Raw genomic sequence first — 15,995 nt, 5'->3', positions numbered from 1 at the left:
ATGATTACATTAAAATATATTAACTTCAAGGCATGTTCTGACATGTATGCAAATTTAAGATGGTCTAAATCTTTTTTAAAAACCTTAAAAATAAAATTTAGCACCAATTGCTTGAATGTGTTGTCCATCATGATTGTCAAAACAATTTTCTTTGCTTTATTTCAGGTAAAAATTATAAATGGAACTGAAGCCAGTATAACAAATGTATGTTCCAAGAATAATATTGATCTGGTCGACAGTTGAATAGTTAATTTGCTTTAAAAAACATGCAGAAAGATAAACTAAAAATGAAAACTATTTCTATTTTGCCTTCTAGTTTCTGTATAATGGGGAGTTTTCTCACCTAGGAAACTATTTTTTCAATAGTATATAATAACTTAGGCAATTTATAGTCATACAAAAATTAAAAGTCATTTATATCCTGAGGTTTAATTTCTCTTGTTGATTAACTTCTGATTTCTATCATTTTGTTTACTTGTACTATAGATACAGAAAAACCATATAGGGAATGGGGTGATCAATCACAGAGGAGGGCGAGGGTAATACTTAAGTCAGACTAGGCAGGTAAGATGGTCTAGCTGAGGGTAAGTTATGAATGTGTCAGGAAAAAAAAAAAAAGAAAAAAAAATGAATGTGTCAGAACACATCCCAGGATTTGGAAGAAAGCAGAGGTTTTCTAGGATCAAAATTAGGAAACACAGACGGTTTCAGAATTAGATAGGCAGAAATATATGACAACACTAGGACAAAAGATTCAGATCTACCAGATAACAAGAAGTTTCAGACAGCACCTTGGATAGCTCCCTGGGCAAGCGATGCTTTGACAAAGTTTATGACTTTTTTTTTTTTTTTTTTTAATGACCCTACGAAATGCAGAAATTCATCCTCTAAGTCTCAGACTTCCTAGTTGGAACCTGTTGATGAATGAACTTGGTTCTAGGACCAAAGGGGAACCAGTGACAAAATTCCACTGGAGAGTCTGACTTAAAACCCTAGGGATACTATCTATGTCCCTTGGTAAATGGATCTTCAGTGATAGTGGTATTTGGGGGGAGATTATTATTCTCCCAAATTTCAGATCATTTGTTTTCCAAAAGCCTTATCCCAGCTGACTTGGGAACAGAAGTTTTTCCCAAGACTAATGTTATAGGAACCCTGTAGTACAGTTTCAATGTATAAATGTTCACCTTTGATTTCATAGTATCTATTTGGGGTACTAGGAAGTGTGATATAGTAAATTATGTATTTATTAAATGTAATAAAAATTCTATATTAAAGCAAGTTCAATTTTCCCTATAACTATATAGTAAAGTCCATGATAAAAAAAAATCCCTGGGTTTGATATTCATGTAGGCTTCTGTTAAAATACCAGATATTTTCTCACTTCTGGCCAACTCCTATCACCAGTGGAGAAAAGTTGCCTACAGCTGACTACTCACTGGCAGAGCCTAAAGTCTCTTGATTTCAAAGACATATCATTTATCTCAAAGTTCCTTGGTCATATTTGCTTTATGGAGGCAGTGGATCATAATGTAATTGAAAAACCCAATTCATTCAATCCTCAAAGAACTCAAAATAGACCTTCCATTTGATCCCACAATCCTATTACTAGTAATCTATCTAGAAGCAAAAAAAGCCATTTTATCATAAGAACATTTGCACTAGATTGTTTATTGCAGCTCAATTTACAATCGCCAAGATATGGAAACAAACTAAGTGCCCAGCAACCCATGAATGGATTAATAAAGTGTGGTATAAGTATTACCATGGAATACTATTCAGCCATAAAAAGATGGAGACTTTACATTTTTTGTATTAACCTGGAAGGAGTTGGAGAACATTCTCCTTAGGAAAGTATCACTAGAAAAACAAGTATATGATGTACTCAATACTAAAATTAAGTCAGTAGATGAACTAATACACACTCACACAAGAGCAAAACTCAATTCAATCAAGTTGGAGAGAAGGGAGGAGGAGCAAGGAGAAGGGAGAGGGGAGGGTGTTGGTGTGCTCCCACCTAATGGGCACAATGTAAGGGTAAATGGTACACTTCCTGGGTGCAGGACACACCTACGACAAGGACTTTACCTAACAAAGGCAAATAGTGTAACCTAACCATCATATTAACTGAAATTTTTAAAAAAGGAAAACCAAACTCATTCCAAATGACTCATTCACTGAATTGAAAACATGGCACTGAGATCATTAATCAACTAACTAGGAGATTTATATAGAATTAATCTAGGAAAGAAATCAAGCAGAAGGAAGAAGAGAAACACATTGTAAGTGGAGTAAAGGTTAGGTAAGGGGCGGAGTGGGAGAAGAGAAGAGGACCACTGGGGACACCCATCTGCCCAGTGTGTGATCATGTCTATGTAGAGCAAAGACATGATGCTGTGTTGCCAGTGCTGAGTTCATCTCACAGTATTTGTTGAGCATCCACTATTTGTCCTATTCTAGGACCTGGAGCTTCCATTGTAAACAAAACAGATGTTTAGGGCATTATTTACTCTTTTCTGATGATCTTAAGTCAGGGCACCTTGGGTGAGAGCTGTCTAGGTGGAAACCTTCAGAGATTGGTCAAGACACAACAGAAGGAGGTCACTGAATAGGAGGGGGGGATGTCACTCTTGTAACTGGGGGACATGGAAGGCTTGGGGAGAGATATAGGACTTATGAGTCCCCCACCTCATAAAAAACAGCCTTCCACTATAAAAAAAAAAAATCTTCTCCCAATTGAGAAGCACTAGAAAATGGGAATCTTAAAGCTAATGAGTATCTTAAAGCCAAAGAGTTGATATATTAAGGGAGACATAGCTGATACTTAGTTGAGTTTCTTTGTTTCTCTGAAATCACAAAACATTAACACCAGAAAAGACCTGGAAGTTACTGAGTCCAACCCCCCTTAGTCTCTCAGCCAATCAGCAGCAGGGCCAGCACATGCTCATCTTGACTGAGATAAAAGCAAGATGTTTCACATTTTAATTGTGTCTGGCTCAAGAATCTCTTTGATTAACAACAGCTAGTTGAAGCCTCATTAATAAATACATAAACTTGAGGTACTACAGGGCAGTCATTTTGTTTTTCTCCTTGGGCCCCGATAGGCTACACTTTGGCTTGTGACAAGGGGTACAAGAAAGAGAAAATCCTGGGTGCGCATGGGAAGAGGAAAGCAGCCAAGGGAGTGGAAGCAAGGCCTGACCTGGACTCTCCCGCTCCTTCCAGGGAGAAGTACCATTCTCCTCTTCAGTTACAATGCCCTTCTGGCATGTGACTGTTACTGCTCTTAAATAGCATGGATTGTCGTGAGAGTGACTGATCAGACAGGATTTGCCTCGTCTTGGGAGACATACGTTCATGCAAAAGAATTTTCACTGAACTATGGGGCTCTTTATTGCTTTGGTTATAGAATAAGCAATACTTTTAAAAGGCAACTGAAATGCATACTATTTTCCAAAAATTCAGTCCAAAACAAATGTAACTTTGTAAAACTAAAATGAGAATTCCATAGATAGATGCTTTAAAATGAAAATATTGAATTATTACAGTACTGGTAAACCATCCATGGTATAAAACAAATATAAAGAGAAAGGGGAAGGCGACAGAGGACAAATCAGCCGTTCATATGTGACAGGTGTTCCTATTCTTGGGAAAAGACAGTAGTAGGCATATTCACTTCTGTGACTTTTAAAATTTGGTCAGGCTGCCTATTCTGTATTCTGATTTTACTTATACAATAAAATGTCCTATGTTTCATTTATATCAATTCAATCTTTAGCAGGAGATGCTAAGAGTTATGGCTTCGAAATTCCACTGATAGTGTCCTATAGAAGAATATTCCTATTATATCCTATACATTTAATTTTTACTTTTTTAACATTCCTATTGGGTGGTGGCATGGGGGAGAGGCATTTATTAGAAAGTTCTGATTTGCAGGTGACACTGCATTATATCCTAAGAATGAAGCAGGTAGAGGAAATTGCTTCTTAAGCCTTCAGGTCTGAAAGAACAGGGGATTGCCTCGCTGCAAAAAAAAGAAACTTCCATGAGTGGCACTGTTCTCCAACCAGTCCTCCAATAGTAATTATGCCCCAAACCCAGGCTAAGTCTCTAGTAGCAGGCTCTCCAAACATAAGGCTGCAAGAGCCCTGGATTTACCTTTCAGATAAAAAGAAGCCCAGACACTCCTTTGAATTCTCAGATTAAAAGACAGGGGATGTATACAAAGAAAAAAATATACCACCATATCCTTGCAAAAGTTAGAAGGCACACTTCAAATCAGTGTGCCTGAGGTAAAAGCATAAAACACAGTGACATTAGATGAGACATCGTATTTTTCACCCACTATACTAGTATGTGAATTACAGACTTACTTTCATGGGAAAATTACAGTAGACTGAAGCTTGGCTTTTGAAGACAGATTTTTCTTAAAGAAATTTTTACCTAGGGAATTTTGCATTCCAGAACTAACAACTACAATTCTTTGTGAAGAGCTTTGTAAAGTTTACATTGGGCTGCTACCCCCACTATCTTATTTGAGCTTTCCAACAGTCATTTGAAGTAGCCATTATTATCCCGTGTTCTTTATGTCTTAACACTCTATGCCTTGTCTGAACAGGAGGCAAGAGGAAAAGTCCTGTAAGCATTTACTCTGCCTCTTTGCATTTTCCTTGCCCCGTGAGGTTAAGCCACACCCATCTCATGGACCTCTCCAGAGCTGTAAAAATCTAGTATGTCCAGGATGGATATCTTTTATTAGCTGTAAATAAGATTATCACAGGTAAGAGCATCAGGCACAGGCAAAGCAGGTGACAGGTAAGTATTAGCTGAATCAATTTTAATTGGTTAGTCTCCATGGATATTTCTGGGAGGAAGTATCAGCCTGAAGGAGTCCCAAAAAAAAAAGATGATCTCCTGAAATTTCTTTCTCTTGGTGTATTGGGCCTCGAGTTGGTTCGTGTGATGAACACGGAGCCTTCAATCTGCTGATTCTATCCACAGCTTGTATACTGGTTAAAATCTTGGAGCTACCAAAAGACTTAGGAAGACTGAGACTAGTAAGAAAGCTTCATGGTTTTTAAAGGGTTTTTAAATTATCTCCCAATTTTATTTTTGTTGATTGATCTGTGGAAATATAAATACACATGCAAAACATATTGCAGACAAACTCACAATATGAAACACTGGAGTTTTGTTGCTATTATTCTGAATAATAATAATAATAATGGTATAAAATTGGTGCATGGAAACCTGGTAGAACGGGCTATAAAATATAAAGTATAACCTACTCATCCTATGCAAGGGGCAGGAAAGAACAGTCCCTCTCCGGTCATGAATCACAATGACACATGCAAAGCCCAAATCAGCTCTCAACTCCCTGATTTGGTCCTTCCCTCTCCTTTCAGAAAGGTTCTGTGGCTTTCCATTGCTCTCCAGCCCAAGATAAACATCCCCAAGATCTGACTTACCATCTATCACTAGACCAAACCACATTACCTCATCTTCCGGGTCTCCTCCTACTCCCAAATTAAATCTTACTCCTGGTCCTCCTGTTCCCTTCTCTGTCTCACTAAACTTTCTTCTTTGCATCAAACAAACATCTGAGAGTCCCTCTTTGGCCAGACTCTCAAAGAAAAAAAAGATTTTTTTTTTGTTCCAATATAAATCCACTTGACTCAACAAACATTTACCGAGTGCACACTTTATGCCAGGTTTTGAGCAAAGACACATTGAGGCCTATCTTGATGATCTATCAATCCACTGTGAAAGTGTTATGTTCAAAAAGGCTTTATTCAGGGGGCCCTAATCAGACCAGTAACTCCAAAGCACTCTTCATTTAATAGCAAGAAAAAAAAATAATTTTTCTTTATGTGCAATGTAAATACTTATGAGGATTTTTAAAAATTAGATGTTTCTACACCATTTTTTCATAATGCAGGAACTAGACCTGTTTTGGAATTAAACCTTCCTGACCATGTAGAAACTTTGCAATATTTTCCATTCCTCGATGTTCAGTTAGCACTTGGCCACAAGACACAGTTTAGGAAAAGCTGTTGGCCGCCAGCTTCTACAGATTGGCAATGACCCACGGAAACCAAGGAAACTGACTGAGAAAACAAACAATGCTCCCAAATACTGATGCAGCCCAACCAACCGGCCCTGAAAGCTCCATCACTGCAGAGCAAGGCACTTTTTTCTTCCTTGCTTCTTAATAAAAGTTCTTCAGGTTAAAAAAGAAAAGACATATCCAGCAATAGGAAAATGATTAACTAGATTGTATGGTCTATGTCATAAACTGTTAGGTAAGGAGTAAAAGGAATGAGATAGTTCAAGTCCAGCCTGGGCAACATAGCAAGACTTCATCTCTTAAAAAAAATAAATAATGAGGTAGCTCTCTATTGACTTGCAAATGTGTCATGTGTATAACTCTGTGTGTGTATATGTATGCATATATATTGCTACAGCATATAAAAAGCAGACCTACATTTACATAAACTTTAAAAATAAAAATTTCTGTTTCTACACACACAGCATTGTGGAAAGACGTACACAGTGCACTACACTGGTTGCCTCAGAGGGATGGGATGGGATGAGGAAGACCATTCATTAGTAACCGTATGCGGTATTACTGGAATTGTCATAAAAGCCTGAATGTTTTGGTCATCTAAAATAGCCAATAGCGTGTTACAACAAGAAGAGGAGACTTGGAAAATGCTCTCTGCCCCACAAAATGAATGATGAGTTTAAGATGTTTCAACATACACAGAGTAAGAATAATATTTAGCAACAACACTTGCAGTTACATAACATCTAGCCACCAAGAAGCTCTGTTTGCACACAAACTTTCATTCTGTTTTAATTGACGGCAGCTGCCCAGGCTCCCACACAGCCCGATAAAGGGCAGGTGTGTTTTGCTCATGCTGTGGGGACAGGCACACCTGTTGGATAACTTCTGTGAGGTTGCACACTGAACTGTGGGTCCCAGGGAGGTCCTCCAAAACTGACCCGTTCACATGGCCAGGCTGGGTCTCCGGTTTGTAAAGGGCAGATTTATTATGACATCTGAGAGTAAATAAGTAGCCATTTTTCTGTCAAAAATCAGTAATGGCCAGTAAATGTGCAGTTTAGAAGCAATTAGTCAAGTGCTCACAAGTAACAAGCGAAGGCTGACTAGAGAACAAACCCCCTTGGCCTTGACTTACAATCCTCCAGTAGACCACCCACACTGTACACCCAAGGAGCATGTGTGCTCATCAGAAAAACAAGGAGATGTGCCCTGGTGGGCTGTTTATACTCATGGCCTTCTGCTTTGTGGCTTACTCACTGGGAGAAGAGAATAGTTAAAGTCATTCTTACACAGCTTACAATGTCACGAATTTGTTCCTTGAGAGTCTTGTGTTTCAGCATCACAAAATGATCTCAGATCCATGTGTTGTACACAATAGCTTATGCCAGAGGGATTCTCTCTAAGAGTTCCGCTAACCCAATGGAGTGGGAGTGGGCTGTGTGCGGTGATTCATGCCTGTAATCCTAGCACTCAGTAATCCTATCACTCTGGGAGGCTGATGTGAGAGGACTGCTTGAGCTCAGGAGTTCAACAGGTTGACCAAGAGCAAGACCTCATCTGGGGGACCTTACATGTACCAGTGAATAAAAGCTTTTTCTCCTTCGAGGGGAAGAAAGAAAAATCCCTCCTCAAAACCTAGTAGATCTGGCTGGGAGGTCTTTCCTCCTGCCCCATCTCCTCATCTCTTCATCAGGCTCTGTCTCTCTCTATCTTTTTTTGCAATGGAGCAAGAGAGGTCCAAACCTAACTTGGATGACAAGAAATCAGACAGTGACCATCATGAAGAAGTGGCCGGAGCAGCTGAGAAACTCCTTTCCCTCCCACGTTCAATGCATGTGCTTCACAGAAAAGCAACAAAAATAACAAATCCACAAACTGCAACAGCTAGTATTACAAAATCCCTTTATGGGAGGGTGGTGGAAGGCAGGAAAGAAAGGTGGGAGGGTAAATAGCACAGGGAGAAAAATACAGTATTTACATCAGTCCAGGCACACGGGCTGGGAAAATGCTAGAAAACAGCTACAGAAATATCTGTGGTCCTTCCAGACTCACAGCGGTGTTAAGAATCCCCACACTGGTGTCAGGAAAATTCTGCCTTACATTATACTAGAGACACAACTTCCAATTCCTCAAAGAAAAGGGAATATGCAGAGGGCCTTTGGCAGTGTGGGTCCTGCCTTCCCTGGCAGGAGGAGAGAAGGGAACAGAGTCTCCATGGGCTCCTTCCAATTCCCACTTGTCCCCTCTGGGTGGCAGGTGATTCAGTGGCTGGTAGCAGCCTTTGGTTTGGCAGGAGATGGACATGGTAAAGGGAACTTCTCTGTGGAGAGTGAGCTGCTCAGGGTGGACTACTGTTACACTGTCTTGTGGAAGAGATTGTTTTCCACCAAGGAGAAGACACAACTGAAAAAGGTTCACTCAGAGAGGGGTCTTTGCTTCACTGGTGCTTACAATGAATAAAGGACAGAGGCTAGAGAAGAGGCAGCCACTGGTGATGTATGAGGACAGCTGGGATAGCATTGCCGTGAGGAAAGCCAAGGGCAACTCAAACCCAAAGTAGTAAGGCCAGTTCCTTTCCATGTCTGACAACCCCTGGTGCCATTTCCGTCTCTTTATTGAACCAAGGCTATTGGAAGCCATATGGTGAGTAGAGAAAGGCCATACATACATAAGAGCCTGACCAGCTCACGCACAAGGTGGATGAAGAGACTCACAAACCTTCCCTGGATGAGGAAAAGAGCCTGCAACAAAAAGGTTGAACAGCATGTCAGCCATTATTTTGCTGAGCTTAGGGAAAGGATGAGGCTTCCTCCCTGGTACCTCAAATGGCAGGTCAGCGATATCTTGAGACCAGATGGCATTCATGATTTTGCTAAGACTAACAGAGGAGCACCCAAAGAGCACTGGAAATGAATGTGAGGAAGAACTCCATCCACGACCAAATACCTCCATGTCATGAAGGACCACCGATAATTTGGGTTGTTACTGACCAAAGCACAGGAATAAACACGTGGTAAAATAGGAGATAACTGAACCAGAGTACTCCACCGTTCCTGGCTGTGACACTGGAAAATTCAACTAACCATGCGTGGCTCAGTCTCTGGCTTCCCCTCTATGCTCTGGGTTCTCCCTATGCCAGGACACAACCTGCCCTTCAACACTGTTCCTCTCTCTTTCGCTGGATTTGAGCATCTAGCTTTGAGATGGTACAAATACCCCAAGTGAGGTCTTTGACTCCCCTGGCAAGATCCTGGAGAAAGGTTTTGACACTGTCAACCATATCTTCACCAAACTATCAACTACACAGAGGAGAGAGAAGGGGTCCCAAATCTCTCATCATGAAGACATTTACTGGTTTGTATAAAGGATATTGGAAAGGATGCTGATGAAGAGGTGCATAGGACGAGGTATGGAGCATCCATGGCCTCTCTGGGTGTGTCAGCTACCTAGAATTCTGGGATGAGGACATGGTAGGCTGCACAGCAGGAAGGGGCCTAACCATTGTTTCTTAATCTGCAGCAAAAAACAGTATATGAGCACTTTGAAAAATGCCTCTGAAAGGGGCCTACGGTGAAACATGTATACTCTGAAGGGAGGCAGCAGGCCAGGAGAGAGTAACAGACTGATTTAGGGTTAGTAAGATACACGGATTAAATGGTGTTTGCTTTTACAAAGTCACCTTGGACTTCTATCCTGTATGCAAGACTGTTTTGCAATAGCCAATGAGTCGCTAATTGTCATGATCCCCAAAATGCACACTATAGCATAGGTCTTTTCTATTTCCTGATAAAAATTATAAGCAAGAACAAGTAGAGTTAGGTTTTAGGTGAGTCAAATGAAGTCTCTGAAAATAATGAGATAGTTCTGAGTTGCAAGGAACACACAGACACAAAAGAAGTTTCCTCATTTTTGACTATTCAGCTGCAGTGTTCTGATTTCACACTTTCGTTTGGCTCTGCTTTCATATCAGCCTGCCTCTCCAGAACTGGATCCCTAGCTTGTTTCTTGCGAATGGACCAAACCTTTCAGAGTATTCGTGTTCTACCTTGGGCCCCTTTGGTAGCATTTTTTAAAGTATCCATATGCCATTTTATGCTCCTGTTTAAATCAATGGGTAGTCAAAGAATGGCCTGACATCTCTAATTCCTGGGCCTCATAATAAGGTCTGGATGACCTGCAGCTCTCAGAACACCCACGGGGGAGCGAAGGTCACTTACGTGTATTCTATGAGATGGACATATAATGCATACAGCACCTACATAACATTACCATCACCTTAATTTGACATAAAGACAGAGTTCAAAAATCATAATTCCTGATACCCATTCCAAGTGTCAGAAAGTTATGCTGTCCAAGTGATAACCATTTAAATGTGGCCATTTACATGGAAACTACTCAAAATGAAATAGAAGTAAACGTCTAGTTCCTCAGTCAAACATAGCCACGATTCAGCTGCTCGATAGCCACATTGGGCCCGTGGCTACCCTTCTGGACAGCCCAAATACACAACATTTCCATCACCACAGAAAGTTTTATTGGTTGTCACTGGTCTGGATTAACCTTGAACACAACCTTGGGCCTTCATGATGAAAATCATCCACCAAGTTAGAGCAGTTCAAGTGCCAAGATGAGGGGCTGGAGGAGGCTTTCCCCTCTACTGTGCATCCTTCACGCCTTCATTCTTTGACACAATTAAGTTGTACTTCTTGATCTTACAAAGGGGTCTTGAAAATAGAGCATCAAGCCCTCCCCACTTCACATTCTGGAGACACGACTAACCATGAGAGAACCCAGGATAAATTAATCTAGGCCCCAAACACAAGAAGTTGACATTTTTACTACGCTAACAGATCATCTACTATATAATCAACGTCCTGGTGTCAGAGTATTTTTAAAGTAAAGCAAAAAAAAAAAAAAAAAAAAACGACCTGGCATTTGGGTTTCTCTCCTCTAACTCGTGAAGAATTGTAAGGCCTGCCTTCTTAGGATTTCACAGCCATTTATGACAATCTCCAAGGGACCACTCCATGGTGCTTTTGCTCTAACAAACTGCTCGGCCAACTCTGAGCCTTGACAACTAGTTTAATGGGAAAGGCTTCAGGGACTATTTTTAGAGAACAATTTGTTATTGAAACTTGCTCATGTTTCTACTCAAGAGGGTAAGCATTCTCTCTAAGGGACAAAAGAAAAAAGCTTACCATGAGTGAGTGATCCAGATTTAAGCCAAGAGAGGCCCATACAGAGCTGGAAGAAGAGCACCAATCATCCAAAAGCACTTAGAAGAAAAGTTTTTCCCCAAACAATCTAGACCAGGCCTAAGGCAGCAGCTTTTCCAAATGGAAAAGAGGAAAAAGTTAATGCAGTCTCAGAATCATTCTGTACCAAAGCTAGACTTACCATCTCCAAAGAGATGTTATAATAAAATGTTTTCCTTTGCCACAGAATTGGTGAACAGGATCCACAGCCCAGGGAAGAGCGGCCCTGAGGGAAGAGCGGCCCTGCAAACCTCCATTAATTTTAAGGACAGCTGTCAGGGAGCCTTCAATACCTCAGGCTTACTAAGAGGGGCCACAGCTGACTGCCCTCACCCGTGTCCCAATCCTGAGACTCAGTTTGTAAAGTCACTGGGCATCTGGGGGAGCATGTTGTTCCTGGGGAATGGGGATTCTTTTGCCTGCCTATCCTGTGCACACTGTTCTACACCTTGCATTTTCAATTCCCAGCATGTCTTGGAGATTTCCTTAGGTCAATACTTTGTGATCTCTCTCTTTCTTCTGGACGCCTGGGTTTCTGACAGTATTTTGCTGATATCAATACTGTCACTATCAATAACCTGGTACACGTGTCACTTCACACAGGTGTGGGTCTATTTGTAGAGTAGGTTTCTGGAGACACCAGCTGCCTCACAGGCCAGTGCATCTATAATCTTGGTAGATATTGCCAAGTTGCCGTTTGTTAGGTTATAACCACCTGCCCAACGTATTAAGGTGAGTGTCTGTTTCTTCACAACTTCCCCCATAACACTCATGCCAGGAAGTTTACTGCACCCTCAAAGTTTTTAGCAACATTTCTCAACATTTGTAAGAATCACTGGAGGGAATCTGTTTAAAATGAAGATTCTTGTTATCTACCCTCAGATATTCCAATTCTGTCATCTGGCTTAGAGACCAGAAAGCTGCATTTTAAATAAATATTGTACAGATTGTGGTACAGGTGATTCTGTGACCGATGTTTTTATAAGACATTGAGAGGGCTGGGACATCCCTGTCGAGCCACAGATGGCAGCTTTTGCAGGCTGAAGGTCCAGATGTGCCGGGTGAGGTTCCTGGACTCGCAATCCAGATGTGCTGGCCTCCTCGCTGGCCAGATGTGTGTTCTTAGGCAAGTTACTTCATATCGCTGTGCTGCTATGTGATCTGTAAACTGAGGCTAATAATACCACTGAGGGAATAAATGAGCTAAAAGCTGTAAACACTTCCAATAATGCTTGGTCCTTGGTGATTATTTTTAAAGTTTATTTTAAGTTTTTAAAATATATCCTTCTATGGTAGAAACTGCTAGCTATCTACCCCAAGGTCCATTGTTCCTATCTTCCATGGTAACAGAACTACTGATGAAAGCTGGGCAAAGCCACCAGGTTGAAGACTGTACTTGTCAGCTTCCTCTGCAGCCCTCTGTGGCTGCATAATCCAAAAAAGAAAATGCAGGGCTCTCTGTTGAAAAACCTAGGAAAAAGTGCTGCTAAAAGTATTAAATATAAAGTTCCTTTGTGTCTTCCAGGATCTGTCTGTCTCTCAACCTGTCACAGTGATTTTATTTGCTCCCTCAAGTTCACAGATACTTGCAGGACAAGCGGACACCTTTACTCCAGTGACTCAGTGAAACACAGCCCTGGGGCTGCTGGGATCACCCTTTTGCCAAATGCCAGCCCCATATTAGGTGCCCTGGTAGCAGGGAAGTCAAGTCAATCATCGCTTCTTCCTACTGTCACGCTGCCCCCAATACAGTGTGGAGAATGGCCCCCAGGAGTACTGCAACTTCTATGCACCAGGACATCCTAGGAGTCCAGGTGACATAGCCCCTCATGCCACTGAGTTGCTCATGCTATGAGCCATACTTCTGGGGCCCATTGCACAGGGCAGTGGGCCATGGCAATTCCTAGGTGGGGATGGAGAGGGGAGACTGGGAAGACGCAAGGTGTCAAGGGGAGAGGGGCCAGTAGTGAAGGACTGGTCCTGAGGTGGTGACAGGAAGCAGGAAGTAGGATACCGCATGAGCTGAGGCTTCAACGCCCTGGCATGTGCCCCAAGGTCTCATTGGATTTCACTTACAAACCACATATTCAAACATAAATTTATTAAGAATTTCAAGATGGGGCGGCGCTTGTGGCTCAACGGGTAGGGCGCCGGTCCCATATGCCGGAGGTGGCGGGTTCAAGCCCAGCCCCGGCCAAAAATAAAAAAAAAAAAAAAAAAAAAAAAAAAGAATTTCAAGATGGTTTAACTACCTGTTTAACTGCAGTTATGCTTATGGAAGCAGTCTTGCCTATAAGCGTAAGTTCTATGTGCAACTTTTGGGAAATGCACTTAAAAATGACCTTTACCTTTCATTATCCTGCCTGAAATACATTTTAAATGCACAGAAAATTTTCCACTGAGAAAATAAGGATAAGGGCTACACGTAGGGATGGTAAAGCGTGAGGAAGAGTCTGGATGCCAGACAACATCCTTTCATTTAAAGCTAATAAGGCCAGGGTTCTTAGCTTGGGGTACAGGGGAGGGATTGGTTTCGGACACTATCCGGGGGTGTCCAACCTTTTTTCTTTTCTGCCACCCTTTGGAAGAATAAGAGTTGTCTTGAGCCATAATTAATACACAAACACTGATGAAATATGATTTGCAAAGAAAGGTCCATGCATATTTTTCTTGCTATCTGACATCACAGATAAGCAAAAAATCTCACAAAATCAGCATGCATCCCATGAGCTGCAAGTTGGACACTTGCATCATGGTTCTCGTCAGCTTCCCCAAAGGGCCTATGTCCCAAGAGTTCAAGAAACGTAGCTATGAGGACTGGGCTTTGAGTAGCTGCAGACAGAGCTGTCCTGGGCTGTTTCCATGTTGAAGTAATCACAGTCACTAGCCAGAGCAACATGAGACAGAGAGCAGAGCAACAAGGAAAAGACACCACCAGACTGGAATGATGGAAGAAGGGGCTTGCGGCCAGGCCAGGAGATAATTCTAACCTCTTCATCCTTGGTACTGTCTTGGTGAGATGAGATTCATGGCCTATACCAGAACCATAAACGATTTTCACTTGATTGCTATTTGAAAGTTGCTACGATCCTGGATATAATTCACATTATTTGAAAGCCGCTAGCACATTGTCTATTATAAATCACTAGAGAATAGTTCTTTTTTCCCCAATTAGTCTTTTCAATGTCTTTGGCCAAAGGCCAGAATTCATGAATCCTTCAGTAGCTTAAGGAGGGGTGTAGGAGCCCCAGAGATCACACTGACATTTAGAGTGGCCATCCTGGAACCTGGCAAAGATAAAGACAGTCCACTCTCACAAGAATTTTCTGTTCAGGCCCCACTCCAGCTCTTCTTGGTTCTGTTTTGTTTTTAAAACAACTGGGTCACTTTATTACAAATATTCAGTGCACCTCAGGTACAAGATGTACAAGTACCACAAAGTAAAACAAACTTGACTTGTCAGAGGGAAAGCCTTCTTCCCTTTAAACCACATATTTGCAGATACTTAAGCTTGGAAATGGGAGCTTTACTCTTTCACAGCCTATCTGTCCTTCCCTAATACAAATCTCTGTAATAAAAACAGTTCTACACTTGCTCTTAGCCAAAAGGCCGAGAAGCGATATAAAAACTGTTCTGTTGCAGAAAGTTGTGAACTTTCTTCTTGGAATGTGCCTTTCTTGACTTTAATTTTTGGTGCATTCTTTTGTCTCAGCCTTTTCTTTTTCAAGATGGTGGCGATAGAGACAAATACACACACACACACACACACACACACACACCCCACACATAAAGCTGCTGCTGACTCAAAAGTGTGGGAAAGTGGTTAGAGAGACAATAGAGTTTAGCAGTTAAGAACCTACATCGCCTAGATTCAAATCCAACTCAATATAACCTAGGCTAGTTACTTAATTTTTTCATCTCAATTTCCTCATGTAAAAATGGAGATAATAATAACATCAATATCCAGCTCATTGATTTGTTGTGAGGCTTAAATGAGTTAAGGCTGATAGGTATAAAATGTTCGCTAAGTGTGAAGCTACCATTATTATCCTAATATATACACTATCATAATTCTAAAATTAAGATAATTTATGGGCGGCACCTGTGGCTCAGTGAGCGGGGCGCCGGCCCCATATACCAAGGGTGGCGGGTTCAAATCCGGCCCCGGCCAAGCTGCAACAAAAAAATAGCCGGGCGTTGTGGCGGGCGCCTGTAGCCCCAGCTACTCGGGAGGCTGAGGCAGGAGAATCGCCTAAGCCCAGGAGTTGGAGGTTGCTGTGAGCTGTGTGACGCCACAGCACTCTACTGAGGGCAATAAAGTGAAACTCTGTCTCTACCAAAAAAAAAAAATTAAGATAATTTATAATCAACTTTGAAAGAGACTGGAATTCAGAAGGGCTTCTTGAGTTCTTATCCTGAGGAAATGGAGCCTTAGCTGGAACCAAAAATCTACTCCCTGAGAACTTGAGCTTCAGACAGACAAGTCATACAATGGTGGTATACCAGCAATCACTGTGAACCAAGTTTCTTTGGGAGGGGTTTCATGTTGGACAGGAAAACATGATTTGTTCTTCATAAAAGAATTAAAAATAAGGTAAACTAGATGAGGGTTAGCACCTTCCAGCCTCCCCCATTACCAAAAACACTGGAAATTTCTCAATAATAAGTAAATC

At 41.4% G+C, this 15,995-nt stretch overlaps 1 protein-coding gene and 2 pseudogenes across 4 annotated transcripts in view; all 3 read right to left on the bottom strand.

Annotated features, from left to right (window-relative positions):
• MAMDC2 (MAM domain containing 2) overlaps positions 1-15,995 on the bottom strand; it is a 172,101-nt gene that overhangs the window by 125,442 nt on the left and 30,664 nt on the right. The gene's annotated exons all lie outside the window — the stretch shown is intronic.
• Positions 8,329-9,379, bottom strand: LOC128574120 (etoposide-induced protein 2.4 homolog; annotated as a pseudogene).
• On the bottom strand, positions 14,742-14,943 carry LOC128579915 (uncharacterized; annotated as a pseudogene).

Source organism: Nycticebus coucang, chromosome 2 (genome assembly GCF_027406575.1).
Source record: "Nycticebus coucang isolate mNycCou1 chromosome 2, mNycCou1.pri, whole genome shotgun sequence".
Classification (NCBI taxonomy): Eukaryota; Metazoa; Chordata; class Mammalia; order Primates; family Lorisidae; genus Nycticebus; species Nycticebus coucang.
The sequence above is the reverse complement of the archived record's forward strand: the minus strand, read 5'-3'. Positions and strand labels throughout refer to the sequence as shown.